The 15,038-nt window shown below is 31.6% G+C and overlaps 1 long non-coding RNA gene across 1 annotated transcript; it reads left to right on the top strand.

The window, feature by feature from the left end:
• Positions 1-3,686: 3,686 nt before the first annotated feature.
• On the top strand, positions 3,687-4,253 carry LOC144569905 (uncharacterized). The gene is made up of 3 exons (XR_013516180.1): positions 3,687-3,836; positions 3,933-4,042; positions 4,141-4,253. It is a non-coding gene; the product is annotated as an uncharacterized LOC144569905 (long non-coding RNA).
• The last annotated feature ends 10,785 nt before the right edge of the window (positions 4,254-15,038 follow it).

The following is a 15,038-nucleotide window of genomic DNA, read 5'->3' as shown; positions in this document are numbered from 1 at the left end:
ATACCAATTGTCATTTTTATCACATACATATCGATAAAGACTATATTGAACCTTAATAATGAAATTTCATGAGCAATAGGTGCTTTGAATATCAATATCAATCACAGTCAAAATATATCAAATATTCAATTAAATGTATAGTAGAAACCACCGAAATTTTTAAAAATACCATATTAAAAAAATAATAAACTAAATAACTACATTTTTTTAAAAATTCGAATTTTGATACGGCCGCATCTCTTAAGTGCGGTCACTTTTATAGAGGCTGCATCTAGAAAATGTGGACCATTAATAGGGACTGCATCTGCGGCCAAACCTTTTTTTTTTTTGTTTTTTTTTTCTGTTTTCTTCTCCAAAATGGCAGCCGAAATGTTTGACTAATTCCAGTTCACTAATCAAATGGTTCCGTTTGGAGCTCCTGTAGCATATAAGTTGCAGCATTTTGTGGGGCAGTATGTCGATCACTTTTATATTCCAATCCATTGGTAAAGGGTAAGCTTATAATCATGTTTTATTTATCAACATATGCATAATATTGTTCTTGATTGATTAGAATCTAAACTTATTGCATATGGTTTCAAAAGCAATTAAGCCACAGTTCCACAATACATAGTTAAAATTTACATATTAAATTAAAAAAAAAAGAGAACGTTACTGTTGGATTTATTAAATGGTACGTCCGTTATGGAAAACCCAAATCCAAAATCCGACCAGTTATGAATAGATGTCAACCCATTAAGAAGAGGTGCATTGATTTTATATAATAAACCATGCATATCATTTTTTTCTCTCTCTCTCAGAATAAATCCGAAATAGAGACTGTCAAGAAAGAGAGGAAAACACTCTGTTAATACTAAAATGTTTTAGGTCGTGGAAAACGCAAGATTTCTGACCGGCTTCGGTTTGTGATTTCTTGCAGAACCAGTGATACTGCTACATTCGCAACATCTGTTTCAGCCAGGCTTCTAAATAGCTAGCTATAGCGGCGCTATAGCTACGCTATAGCTTTTCCGGACCATAAACGCTAAGCTATGAGATAAAATTGCGCTAACTCAGCTACAACCGCTATAGCTATAATAGCTGACCGCTATTACCGCTATATGAGACCCGCTATAGCTACCGCTATGCTACATGATTTTTTTTTTTGCAATTTATATGGACTTCTGTACTTCTATTCTTATTTCTAATACTACATGGTCTTCTACGATAAGTATACTAAACCAAACTATATGCTTCTATTTTTATTTGTGATTTATTATATCATTCTATATTGAAAAATATTCAAATAATAATTATTCATTTTGATTACTCTTTTTATAGTATTCATTTGTAAAATTATTATCGTTCGTTTCAATTGAAAGCTGATTTTGATTATTATTATAATTATAAAATGTTTAAATATGTATATTGACTTCATTTACCTTATAAAATTAATTGCTTTTTGTCTATTATAATATGTAATACTATGAAGTATAAACTATTAAATAATGTTACTTTTTAGATTTTTTTCATTCTTATTTGCGTAATTGATAAAAAGCATAGACTTAGATTAGTTGTCATTTAGTTGTTACATCAATTCTCTAATATTGATTATGTTGATAATTAGTAGAAATATAGAATATAAAGTTTGAAAAGGAAAAATCGCTATGTGTGATAGCTTCCGCTATAGCTACGCTATTCGCAATAGCTTTTTTTTTTGGTCTCTCCGCTATGCCGCTATAATCGCTATTTAGAACCTTGGTTTCAGCACAAAGATTAACATAGTAATTTGTAAGTTCTATCCGTTTATTAACAATTACCATGTAATCTCATGAGCTATGACTAATTTAATAACATCTAGGCTGTTTGAATTTGATCTCAATTAAATATCTTATCTTTGCATATATTGGGTTAGAATATAACAGCTCACGTGGTTTTGACTACATGAGAAAACCTTGAAGGCGAATTAGTCTAACATTTTGGCTACCGAAAAAAAAAAGAAAAAAAAAGGTGACCGTGGTTGCAGGCTCTTATTAATGGTCCGCATCCCTTAGATGCAAGGGATGCGGCATTTAGAAAAGTGACCGCACTTACGAGATGCGGCCGTGTCAAAATTCGAATTTTTCAAAAAACGTGATAATAATAATAATAATAATAATAATAATAATAATAATTATTATTATTATTATTATTATTATTATTATTTTAATATGGTATTTTTAAAAATTTCGGTAGAAACTAACATCTCACACAAGGAACATTATTTTTGCCACTAGACTAATTAAAGACTAATCATAATTACTCCATAACGTCTACAAAAGATAAAATGTACACATGCTGATAAGAAAAATTGACTAACTATCTCTGACTAAACAGTTGTCATTTTTATCACATACATATCGATAAAGACTATTTTTTATCACATACATATCAATATCAATCACAGTCAAAATGCAAACAAGTTTTTATCTTTGAGTATGGTGCGAATTAATTACCCTCAATCATATATCAAATATTCAATTAAATGTATAGTAGAAACCAACATACACGCTATAATTATTTTATACAAGGAAAAACCAACATACACGCTATAATTAAAAAAAATATACACACTATAATTATTTTGTACAAGGAGAGTTTTCTCTCATGAAATTTTTATAATGACTTTTTATATTTTTTCATAGTATTTTAATTGAAATATTATTAATTAATTTTTAGGATTTTTTAAATAATTATGTATTTACTTATTAATTTTATATTGTATTATTTTGGAATTCCAGATCAAGCTCGAATTCCTAAAAGTCTAATCTAACAAATTGAATAATATTTAAATTGATCTTGAATTAATCACGAGTTACGAATCTTTTGACCATGCTAATAATAACTCGTATCTCGACGAACTGAAGCTGGAATTGGCGAATTCACTTTGTCTACCCACGTGTGGATAGGAAATTCATGTGAATGGATGGATACATGAACTGTATTGATAGGAATTTCCAATCCACATCTCAGTCCTAACTTTTCCGAAGTACATTAGGATTTTATTGATAAATTAAATATAAGATACAATCAAGAGAGTCAAAAAGCAATAAATTGTTCAATGAGCATTGAGCAAAGATAAAATAAAAATTACATTTCTTGTACCACTTGACCAACTAACTGAAAATAGGGCAAAATTTGTCTCTAAAGATTCGATTGAACAACAACATAATATAAAGATGGCAATCATGAAGACTCTTCTCAACTGCATAGGGTATTTATTTTGAAGAATAACACACAATGGTGTTGTACATAACCATCTCTTTAGGTACCGTACATAACCATCTCTGAAACCTTGATCATGTTGTACCCCCAAAAGAAATTATTTTTCCTATTGATCTAGAATTGTTGTAGAATGTAGTCAGGGAGGATCTCAGTGTATTAGAAATGTGGCTTATATTGAAATTTAAAATTTTAGTAACATATATTGAAATTTAATTAAATTTTATTTTTTTAGAACTTTCTATATAGTTCAACCTCTCTCAGTAATAATTAAATATTTACTTATAGTGTAGTGATTAGAGCTATATCTTGTTGTTGAGAGATCTTAAGTTCAAATTCCATGGATTTTAATTTTCAATCCCCTTTATAAAAAAATTATAGTTCCGCCCCTGAATATAGTAGCAAGACTTAGAATAAGGAGTTTTGAGCTTGTTTATCTATTCGATTCACATATTAGCTAAAATCAGTTAATACTTTTGTTTATGAAGGTTGGAGGATTAGGCGATGTTATGACGAGCCTTTCTCTTGCGGTACGAGATTTATGTCACAATGTGGAAATTATTTTTCCAAAATATGATTGCATCAATTTCAATCTTGTAAGTTCATCATTCACACCTTTCACTTTTATTTCAAATTTAAATCTTTTGTTTTTACTTGTTGACTGAGTGTTAGACTTCTTACGTACGGTATAGGTACAGGATTTACAATGCCAAAAAAGCTTCGCGTGGGGAGGTACTGAGATAAAGGTTTGGTTTGGCAAAGTCGAAGGCCTTTCTGTGTACTTCTTGGAGCCCCAAAATGGGTAAGTAATTATAACTGCCTCTAATAATTTATATATCTTCTGTTTAATCTCTGTGACATTGCATACTAATTTTCTTTGAAATAAAATAAAATATGAAGAATGTTTTGGGTGGGATGTGTATACGGAAGAGGAAATAAAATAAAATATGAAAGATTTGGTTTCTTCTGCCATGCTGCTCTTGAGTTTCTCTTGGAAAGCGGGTCTCGCCCGGGATGTCATTCTTACAAATTTGACGTTCTCGTCTTCTCTTGATTTGCAAATAGATTTTTGAGAAATACTATTTTTTTAATCTTCTTTCTTTTACAGGATATTTTACACTGCCATCATCATAATAATTGTGGGTGCTGGGACTTTTAATTTACTTTATTTTATTGGATTTCAGTCCTGAAAAAAATGTTTACTGAATGTTGAATTATATAAAAAATGGTCGATAAATCTTACATGTAATCCCTTTGATTGCAAACAAGTATATTTTACGAAATGCTAAAGTTCCGTACAATGAAGAACATAATTTATTGCATGAGTATCTCTATAGAATAATGGAAAAAGAGTAATATCACGTTATCAATTTCATTACCTTAGACACATCCAGTATTATTAAATGCAGTTCTATGCAGCACATATGCGGTCCTCAACCGCATAAAATCCAAATATGCATATGCGTATGTGGTCCTCCACCGCATAAAATCCAAATATGCGGATTAATATGAGAATATGCATATGCGTATGCAGTCCTCCACTGCATAAAATCCAAATATGCGGATTAATATGCGGTATTCAGTCTTAGTATTAACCAAAACTAAATAAAACTCACTTAAAATATTTCATTTTATTAATAAAAAATTTCGGATTCGTATCCAAACAAAGGATTCGCGACCCAATTGTAACTAATCCGGACAAATCCAGTCAAGTTGGTTTTGCCTTGGTCTCCAGTTCGTTCTATTTAGTTACTTGTGGTGGCACTAAAGAAAACAGTGAAATCCGGATTCAATGTATAGATTGACGCAAAGTTCATATATTTTATTAAATCCAGTGACGTGTCACGCCTCACGGCCTTGCATTCAATTCAAATAATAAAAGACAATGTAAATGGGCCAAATGGGCTATGTATATGTGCAAATTTAGCAAGCTTTTTATCTCGTTATTAATTCTTAAATTAGCCCAATCTTTATATATGCAAATGGGATATTGGACTGTTTAATTTTTTGTAACTAAAATTATAAATTATATGACTAGACTGTTAGATAAATTGCAAATACTACTAAATTCCGCATATATAAATCCGCATAAAAATTTCCATATGTGGCCGTATACCATATATGCGGTATGCGGTGGCCTTCCGCATACCGCATAGAAACTGCATTTCATAACACTGGACACATCAGACACTTTTTAAATGAGAGGAGAGAAGTGAGAAATATGAACCATCCGATCAAGATAAGTAATAGAAAGAAGTAAGTCAAACGGTTGGTAGTAGAGGTGACATGCCATAGCTAAGAAATTTTGGAACGAAACTGATTTTCATGAAGTCTAGATTATTACAATTTGAGATTAGTTCCAATTTCATGGCACCGAGTGAAACTTTATATTTCACAAAGTATATATCTAACAATGCAACATGTTTTTGGAATACGCTATAACGCACTAACAACAGTGGTTTGGGCTAAAGCCCGTTGGACTTGCGCTAAATCAACATCCCCTCATATTACCTGAGTTACCTGAGGATAAAGTAAATCCAGTCCGTTCTTTCAATATAGGGTGGGAACAGTGTTTTACACATTTGGCAGAAAGGACGGTCCGCCTTGCCACCAAATAGAAGGACACGGTGGAATGTAATTTGGGTTGCGGGGATCGGGGAGCTATGGCACAAGTGAAACAGGAGGTTTTTTTTCTACCAAAAAAAAAAAAAAATGGTGCATTGCTTAATTTATACAGAATTAGAGATTTGTTAATGAATAGATTCTGTTTGAAATAAGACCTTGTAATTCAGTATTAGATATAGCGTAGAATCTTTGTATAAATAAACTTATTTTTCTTATCAATATATTTATTGGCATTTCTGTAAACAATAAAAAAAAAATCTGGTGCAAATCTCAAAGCAAACACCCTACGTCTACAATTACATCGAATTTCTTTTCATCCGGCTGAGACAAAATACAGACCTTTGCTAAACTGAGAGCATCTGCATCGCGCAATTGCTAAACTGATATTGCATTTTCTATTCTGATTGCTGGAATGTACAATAATTTCTAAATTAGAAAATTTGCTTTTATAGAAAACGTTTTCTTTTGAATACACTGGCACTTTCTCTTTTTTCTATTCGCTCCTGTCTCTATCTCCTAAAAAAAGAAGGGTTTTTTTTTTTCTGACTAGTCCGTAACCCAAGCGAAAAAAGAAAACTTTTCTCTTTCATTTTTGCGCACAATTTTCTTGTTCCTAGTCGCTCTTTTGTTATTATCGATATCTCAGATTGATTCGTCTTTCAACTCTTCACATTTTGAGATCCCAATTGCTGGGGTACTCTTTTGATCTCCGATGAGCGTCATGACTACAGATTTTTGATCTTCTACTCAATGTTATAAAATGCGGTTTTCAAACGGTATGCGGAAGGTCACCGCATACCGCATATACGGTATGTAGCCGCATATACGGATTTTTATGCTGGACTTATATATGCGGGATAGAAAGTTAATCAAATAAAATAGTGCAATATATTAATAGTAATATATGTTATTAGGCCAGAAAATATGCATAATAATATATTTAATATGGAGTAGAACTAGGGTGTTCTTAAGCTCACCAAAGTGTTTGGTGAGCTTAACTCCAAAACCCATTAAATCGGCTTCAAATGACGAATTTGAACTGTTGGAACCCGCCTATTTTACGTGTGATGCGTCTACAATCCGTGAATGATGTTAAAATGATTTTCAAAGTTAAGTTCACTAAACACTTTGGTGAGCTTAAGAACACCCTAGTTCTACTCTTTAGTATGAGTTAAAATGATTTTCAAAGTTTTAGCTGAAATTCATTCGGCCCAAATCCATCTTCAATCCGTGAATGATGTTGCAAGTGTAACCATAATTAAATAATGGTCTATTGAAGCTATTGGGCTCACATTTTGGGCTGCTCATGATTAATAATAAAATAATGAAGCTATTGAAGAAAGAAAAGAAACCAGCGGGGAGGGGGTTAAACGGATCGGATAATATCTGATTTCATCCGAATTCAAATTCGGAAAAGTACTTAAATTATCTGATTCATATCTGTATCCGAGTCTATCTGTATTCATATCCGTATCCAAAAAATTATAACAGATACGGATACAATAAGACTTTTAACTATCCGTATCCGACCCTTTACACTTTTAAACCATAACAAATGTGATATATGTTATTAAATTGATTTATTAAATTGCATATTATACGAATAATTTATTAAATTGCATAAGAGATATATATTTTGATGAACAATATAACACTATGACATAATTAGTGATTAATATTTTAATAATATAATAGACATTTTGTAACTAACAAGCTAATTATGAAAAATATATGTCCGATATCCAATCAGTATCCGTAACATTTAATGTCCGATTCGTATCTATATCCGAGACTATTCGTATCCGTATCTGTATCTGAAAAATTATAACGGATACGAATACAGTAAAATCACTATCCAATTCGTATCCGACTGTTTACACCCCGGACCCCGGACCAGTGCAGTGACTGTGTCCGGTTTAATAACTCTTTATCCCGCAATTTCAAATCAAAATAAAAGCAACGTTCAGTAGCCTATAAAAGCAGCTGGATTCTGAGGAGAATATCAAAGCCACTTAACTGGACTGTATGGAATCCGGATGAGCGGAGCAGCATAATGATCCGAATTATGATTTTTTTAATAAATAAAATATTCAAATAGAGCGGAGCTGCATAATTGTCCGCATATTGTTTTTCTATGCGGTTCTTCACCGCATACGCTGATACGCATATACGGCTGTATGATCCTCATTTTACTACACTGTTTCTACCTTCGTTCCTGCTACTTGTTTGGAGAAATTATTTGAGATTTCGTAGTGTCCGAACTCTGCTGTTATTCCAAAGCGGCTGTATATACGGTTGTATAATCCGAATTTTACTACACTGTTTCTACCTTCGTTCCTGCTACCTGTTTGGAGAAATTATTTGAGAATTCATAGTGTCCGAACTTGCTGTTATTCCAAAGGGATCACAGGACCCTGTTATTCTTATTCCAACCGTTCAAAGTTTTTCATGTGTGAATCTCAATAAAAAAAAAATTTCATGTCCGAATCTCAACAAAGATCAACGGTTAGAATCATGTTATCCCTTTGGAATAACAATAGATTTATATCCGGTAGAAAGGAAAGGGGGCTTCTTCAAATATTTTTGAGTTAAAATAAAGTTGGGCAATAGTCAAAATTGAATGTGATGATGATGAAAGAATATCGTTGTGAAAAAGAGTGAGAACAATATCACTGTGATGATGAAAGAAAGAAATTTGCTGCTGACGTGGCACTCAAAACAAATTAAAACAAATTTCACGATGGAGCGGTTTAGCAACTAAAACTAACTTCATTTCTAATATCTCATTAGCAACTGTAATTAATTGCTAAGTAATTTCTGAGATGGAAATGCTCTGAGAGAATACGCTTTCGAAGTATTTTTGGTGAATATGTTGTCCCTTGCATTGTTGATGTACGAGTTAACTTATAAGTTTCAATCCTTCGATCTTGATTGGATGGTCTATTGATTTTGTAAACTAATATTTCTCTTCTAAAGTTTCTTTAAAAAAGAAAGAAAATAAATTATGTGTAATTTTCTATTTTTATAATTTTTCCAGCTTCGAAGCATAAAAAATGACTTATTCTATTAAATGTTTAAAAAATTATTTCTCGCATTGCAATATGTATTATATGACACAACAAAGATCTGTACGTATCATTTTTCTTTTGAAAGGATCCGAATCATCAGATCTGCTTTGACATGAAATACTAAAAGGATCTTATCTATTTCACCTTGAATCTGAACGATCCAAATCGGATGGTCGGATTTAAACTAAAAATTTGAGTTACCACATAAAGGATCCGGAATTATAGAAGCGTACCTTACCTGCCTTGATGCAATCTCTATAATTTAGCATAGAGAAGAAAATTAGTCACAGCGTGATCAGTTACGTTACGGAATATCACATCAGATCACATCACGTCACGTCACGTCACGTCACGTCATATCACATATGTCGATTACGTGACGTGACTCGCGTGTTGCGTGATGACGTGACCATTCACGTGATATAACTGTATTCGAGCAAAAATTACATGTTAAGTCATGTCACGCAAATCAGTCATGTCATGTGGTTACGTCACGATATATTCTTTTTTTTTTTTTTGGTACGCATAGAATATCCATATTTATCTTCTAGTGTAGGTTCAGTGATATTGGTAGTTATGTAATAATGATTGTTATTTTCTCTAGTTTAGTTTAATGAATATTTGTAATTTGAATTTTTAAAGTAATGTTAAATGCTTAATGGTCTTTTTTAAAAAAAAAATTTACAACATTATTTACTTATTTAGAATTTTTAGAATTTTTTCATATTTTTTATATATATTTTTCTATATTTACAACTATTTAAATTAAAATATAAAAAAAAAGATGTGATGTGACTAATTAGCATCACATCACGTGTAATCACAGCGTGAGTACACGTGATGTGACAATTTGCGTGACGTGGCTGTCCACTACTATTTTAATCACATCATGTCACGTCATGTGAAAAAAATTTAATTACATCACGTTACGTCACGGGAGCAAATCACGGTGTATTTATTACGTCACGTCACGGCACGGCATATTACCTATTTTCTTCTCTAAATTTAACATCATTAGTGCAGTTTATTCAAATTAATAATATTATAATTTGTCCAAAAAATGCCAACTTCAAAAAGATGACCCGCACTTCAACAACTTCCTTAGATTAATAGAATATATTCCAACTATTGAAAACAAAAAACCTCAAAAGCGGAAATCTTTTGAAATATATTGGTTCACGTAAGTTGTATATTTAAATTAAGTAATAAATATTTATCGATATTTATAATAAAATAAAATTAAGTTTTTAATTTTAAATATTTGTAAATAATATTTTAGTCGGATTTTTAAATCCGTGTTGTATTACTTCTTTGCCACTAAATATGTTTGGTTGAAGTGAGAATAATTAAATTGTTAGAATAGTAAAAACGTTGAGATTAGCACTATTTTCATTTTGCTATTTTATGTTTGGTTATTAAAAAAATTGAGATATTTAAAATAACTTGTTATTCTTTATTCCTAAAAAAAAAATTGGATAAGAATTATTATTCTAAGAAGTTGAAATTAGGTTGTTATTCTAACTATTATAACTTTCCATTCAAACTAATTATTTTTATTTTATATTCTTTATGTTTATTTTTCTTGTTCTTTTTTGATAAATAACTTCTGAATTTGATTGCTGGTATAGAATTTAATTATCGGCAAACAATTTAGTCTTATTATTTCAAAATAACATGGTATAGTTTTTGTGCACTATATTCCTGCAATAGATTTGCGTCTATAAAATACTTTCTATCTATTTATTTATTTATTTATGTGTGACACATCAAATAGCGAAAATAATTGCTTTTACAAGCACATTTAAAAGACCTTGAATTTGAACCTATGATTTATGAAATATGAGTCTAGACCTCCTTTTTCTTCAAAAAAAAATATTCTTAGATAATATGAAAAGATATATTCAGCCATCCTTTATAGTACTGTTCTGATTCAGAATAAAAGAAAATACAAATAACTGTCTAAATATACAAAATACAAAATTCGCGTTCTTTCATCTGTCTTAGCCCAATTTTTTTTTTTATGGCCAAAACAAAACGTTCTTCGAAAACACGGATTTTATTCCTAAATTTCTTCTTCTGTTTGTTTTATTTTTATTCAACATTTTGTCAACATCAATGTGTCTTTTTGTTTCTAAAGTGGAGTTAGTCCGATGAGCAACGGATCTACTTTTGAATTTAATAGACTCCAAGACCATTCGATTCGCTTTAAATCCGTGTGCACAAAAATTAAAGCGGACATGCACGACTGTTAAGGAGGAGTGCACGTACGTATTTTAAATCAGATCGGATGATTTTGGAGTTGAACGAACTCAAAAGTAGTTATGATGCCTATCAAAAATACTCCATTCTACTTCGTTTCACGATGCAAAAGAAGGTTCACTATTTTAAATTAGTTAGAGACTGAGACAACACCTTCGCTGTTCCTTTCTTATGCTGCTTCTACAGATCACTAGATGGAACTTATCAAGAAGAGTTTGGTTCAAGCTGGAGAACCAAGCATTTCATTATGCTTGGCTGTATTAATTCACCAAAATTGTATAGACATCTAGTACTCCGATCCAACTTCTACAATTTGGGTTGATATATATATATAGAGTTAGGCTGGGGTGCTATGGATAGCATAGTGGCCTCTATGCTACGGCTCAATATTCGACTTTTCAAAATCCAAACGGTCGATTCGAACCGTTCATCTTATTCTCCATATTAATATCTGCTTGGAGACCAAATTTTATAATTTTCTGAATTTTTTTACTATTTATTAAGCCACTTTGAAAATCGCTAATCCAACGGTTTTACTGTTTTGTGCAGCCACCGTTGGATCAACAATTTTGTAAAATACTTAATAAATAGTAAACAAATTCAGAAAAATATAAAATTTGGTCTCCAAGCAGATATTAATATGGAGAATAAGATGAACGGTTCGGATCGACCGTTTGGATTTTGAAAAGTCGAATATTGAGCCGTAGCATAGAGGCCACTATGCTATCCATAGCACCCCAGCCTAACTCTATATATATATATATATATATAGAGTATATAGAGTTAGGCTGGGGTGCTATGGATAGCATAGTGGCCTCTATGCTACGGCTCAATATTCGAGTTTCCAAAATCCAAACGGTCGATCCGAACCGTTCATCTTATTCTCCATATTAATATCTGGTTGGAGACCAAATTTTATAATTTTCTGAATTTTTTTACTATTTATTAAGCCACTTTGAAAATCGCTAATCCAACGGTTTTACTGTTTTGTGCAGCCACCGTTGGATCAACAATTTTGTAAAATACTTAATAAATAGTAAAAAAATTCAGAAAAATGTAAAATTTGGTCTCCAAGCAGATATTAATATGGAGAATAAGATGAACGGTTCGGATCGACCGTTTGGATTTTGGAAACTCGAATATTGAGCAGTAGCATAGAGGCCACTATGCTATCCATAGCACCCCAGCCTAACTCGAGTATATATATATAGAGTTAGGCTGGGGTGCTATGGATAGCATAGTGGCATCTATGCTATGGCTCAATATTCGAGTTTTCAAAATCCAAACGGTCGATCCGAACCGTTCATCTTATTCTCCATATTAATATCTGCTTGGAGACCAAATTTTATAATTTTCTGAATTTTTTTACTATTTATTAAGCTACTTTGAAAATCGCTAATCCAACGGTTTTACTGTTTTGTGCAGCCACCGTTGGATCAACAATTTTGTAAAATACTTAATAAATAGTAAAAAAATTTAGAAAAATGTAAAATTTGGTCTCCAAGCAGATATTAATATGGAGAATAAGATGAACGGTTCGGATCGACCGTTTGGATTTTGAAAACTCGAATATTGAGCCGTAGCATAGAGGCCACTATGCTATCCATAGCACCCCAGCCTAACTCTATATATATATATATATATATAGAGTATATAGAGTTAGGCTGGGGTGCTATGGATAGCATAGTGGCCTCTATGCTACGGCTCAATATTCGAGTTTCCAAAATCCAAACGGTCGATCCGAACCGTTCATCTTATTCTCCATATTAATATCTGGTTGGAGACCAAATTTTATAATTTTCTGAATTTTTTTACTATTTATTAAGCCACTTTGAAAATCGCTAATCCAACGGTTTTACTGTTTTGTGCAGCCACCGTTGGATCAACAATTTTGTAAAATACTTAATAAATAGTAAAAAAATTCAGAAAAATGTAAAATTTGGTCTCCAAGCAGATATTAATATGGAGAATAAGATGAACGGTTCGGATCGACCGTTTGGATTTTGGAAACTCGAATATTGAGCAGTAGCATAGAGGCCACTATGCTATCCATAGCACCCCAGCCTAACTCGAGTATATATATATAGAGTTAGGCTGGGGTGCTATGGATAGCATAGTGGCATCTATGCTATGGCTCAATATTCGAGTTTTCAAAATCCAAACGGTCGATCCGAACCGTTCATCTTATTCTCCATATTAATATCTGCTTGGAGACCAAATTTTATAATTTTCTGAATTTTTTTACTATTTATTAAGCTACTTTGAAAATCGCTAATCCAACGGTTTTACTGTTTTGTGCAGCCACCGTTGGATCAACAATTTTGTAAAATACTTAATAAATAGTAAAAAAATTTAGAAAAATGTAAAATTTGGTCTCCAAGCAGATATTAATATGGAGAATAAGATGAACGGTTCGGATCGACCGTTTGGATTTTGAAAACTCGAATATTGAGCCGTAGCATAGAGGCCACTATGCTATCCATAGCACCCCAGCCTAACTCTATATATATATATATATATATATATATATATATATATAGAGGAGGGATCAAGTTACAACACTTGAAAGTTACAACATCTATTTTTTTCATTTTCAAAGTCCAAATCGTCGATCCAAACCGTTAGATATTCAATCTATATTAAAATGTGCTTGGAGACCAAATTTTACATTTTTTGAAATTTTTTTGCTATTTATTAAGATGGGTACAAAATCGCTGTTTTTATTAAAATTCTGCACCATTAAAAAACAGCGATTTTGTACCCATCTTAATAAATAGCAAAAAAATTTCAAAAAATGTAAAATTTGGTCTCCAAGCACATTTTAATATAGATTGAATATCTAACGGTTTGGATCGACGATTTGGACTTTGAAAATGAAAAAAATAGATGTTGTAACTTTGTTGTAACTTTCAAGTGTTGTAACTTGATCCCTCCTCACATATATATATATATATATATATAGAGTTAGGCTGGGGTGCTATGGATAGCATAGTGGCCTCCCGTGCTACGGCTCAATATTCAAGTTTTCAAAATCCAAACGGTCGATCCGAACCGTTCATCTTGTTCTCCATATTAATATGTGTTTGGAGACCAAATTTTACATTTTTTGAAAATTTTTTACTATTTTTTTAGCTAGGTAGAAAATCACTTGATCTAAAAAATTCTGCACCATTAAGATATTTGATTTTCTACCTATCTAAAAAAATAGTAAAAATTTTTCAAAAAATGTAAAATTTGGTCTCCGAACACATATTAATATGGAGAACAAGATGAACGGTTCGGATCGACCGTTTGGATTTTGAAAACTTGAATATTGAGCCGTAGCACGGGAGGCCACTATGCTATCCATAGCACCCAGCCTAACTCTATATATATATATATATATTTTGTAATGGAAAGCGACTCAAAGAATTAGGCTCGTCAAGATCCAATCCACTTGTTCAAGCTAATATTTCCTCCCTTTTTATTCGAGATTTTTAGCATAGAACGAACTTCTCAATTTACTTTCAGTGCAGAAACTGAAATTTTGTACCTACAATTAATTCCCTATATAAAATAAAATCATATATATCTTAACCGATCATGTCAGATTGATTTATTTTTTTCTTTTCACATTGTCCCCGTATTTTGTCCCTATTTTTTAAATTATATATATACACGTTCATGCCATTATCTCAATGATTTTTTTTGCACATAGAGCCATAAAAAGCTTATGAGTATCTCTCATCTCACAATCTATTAACAACTGTCTTTATTTGACATATAATTTTTTATTGTTTGTAGACTTAATTAATTAGATGATGGCAGAATAAATTAAGAATAAAACTAGAACAGGGCAGTCAATAA

The sequence above is a fragment of the Carex rostrata genome, chromosome 18 (genome assembly GCF_964058835.1).
Source record: "Carex rostrata chromosome 18, lpCarRost1.2, whole genome shotgun sequence".
NCBI lineage: Eukaryota > Viridiplantae > Streptophyta > Magnoliopsida > Poales > Cyperaceae > Carex > Carex rostrata.
Note: the sequence above shows the minus strand (reverse complement) of the source record. Positions and strands in the feature narration are given on the sequence as shown.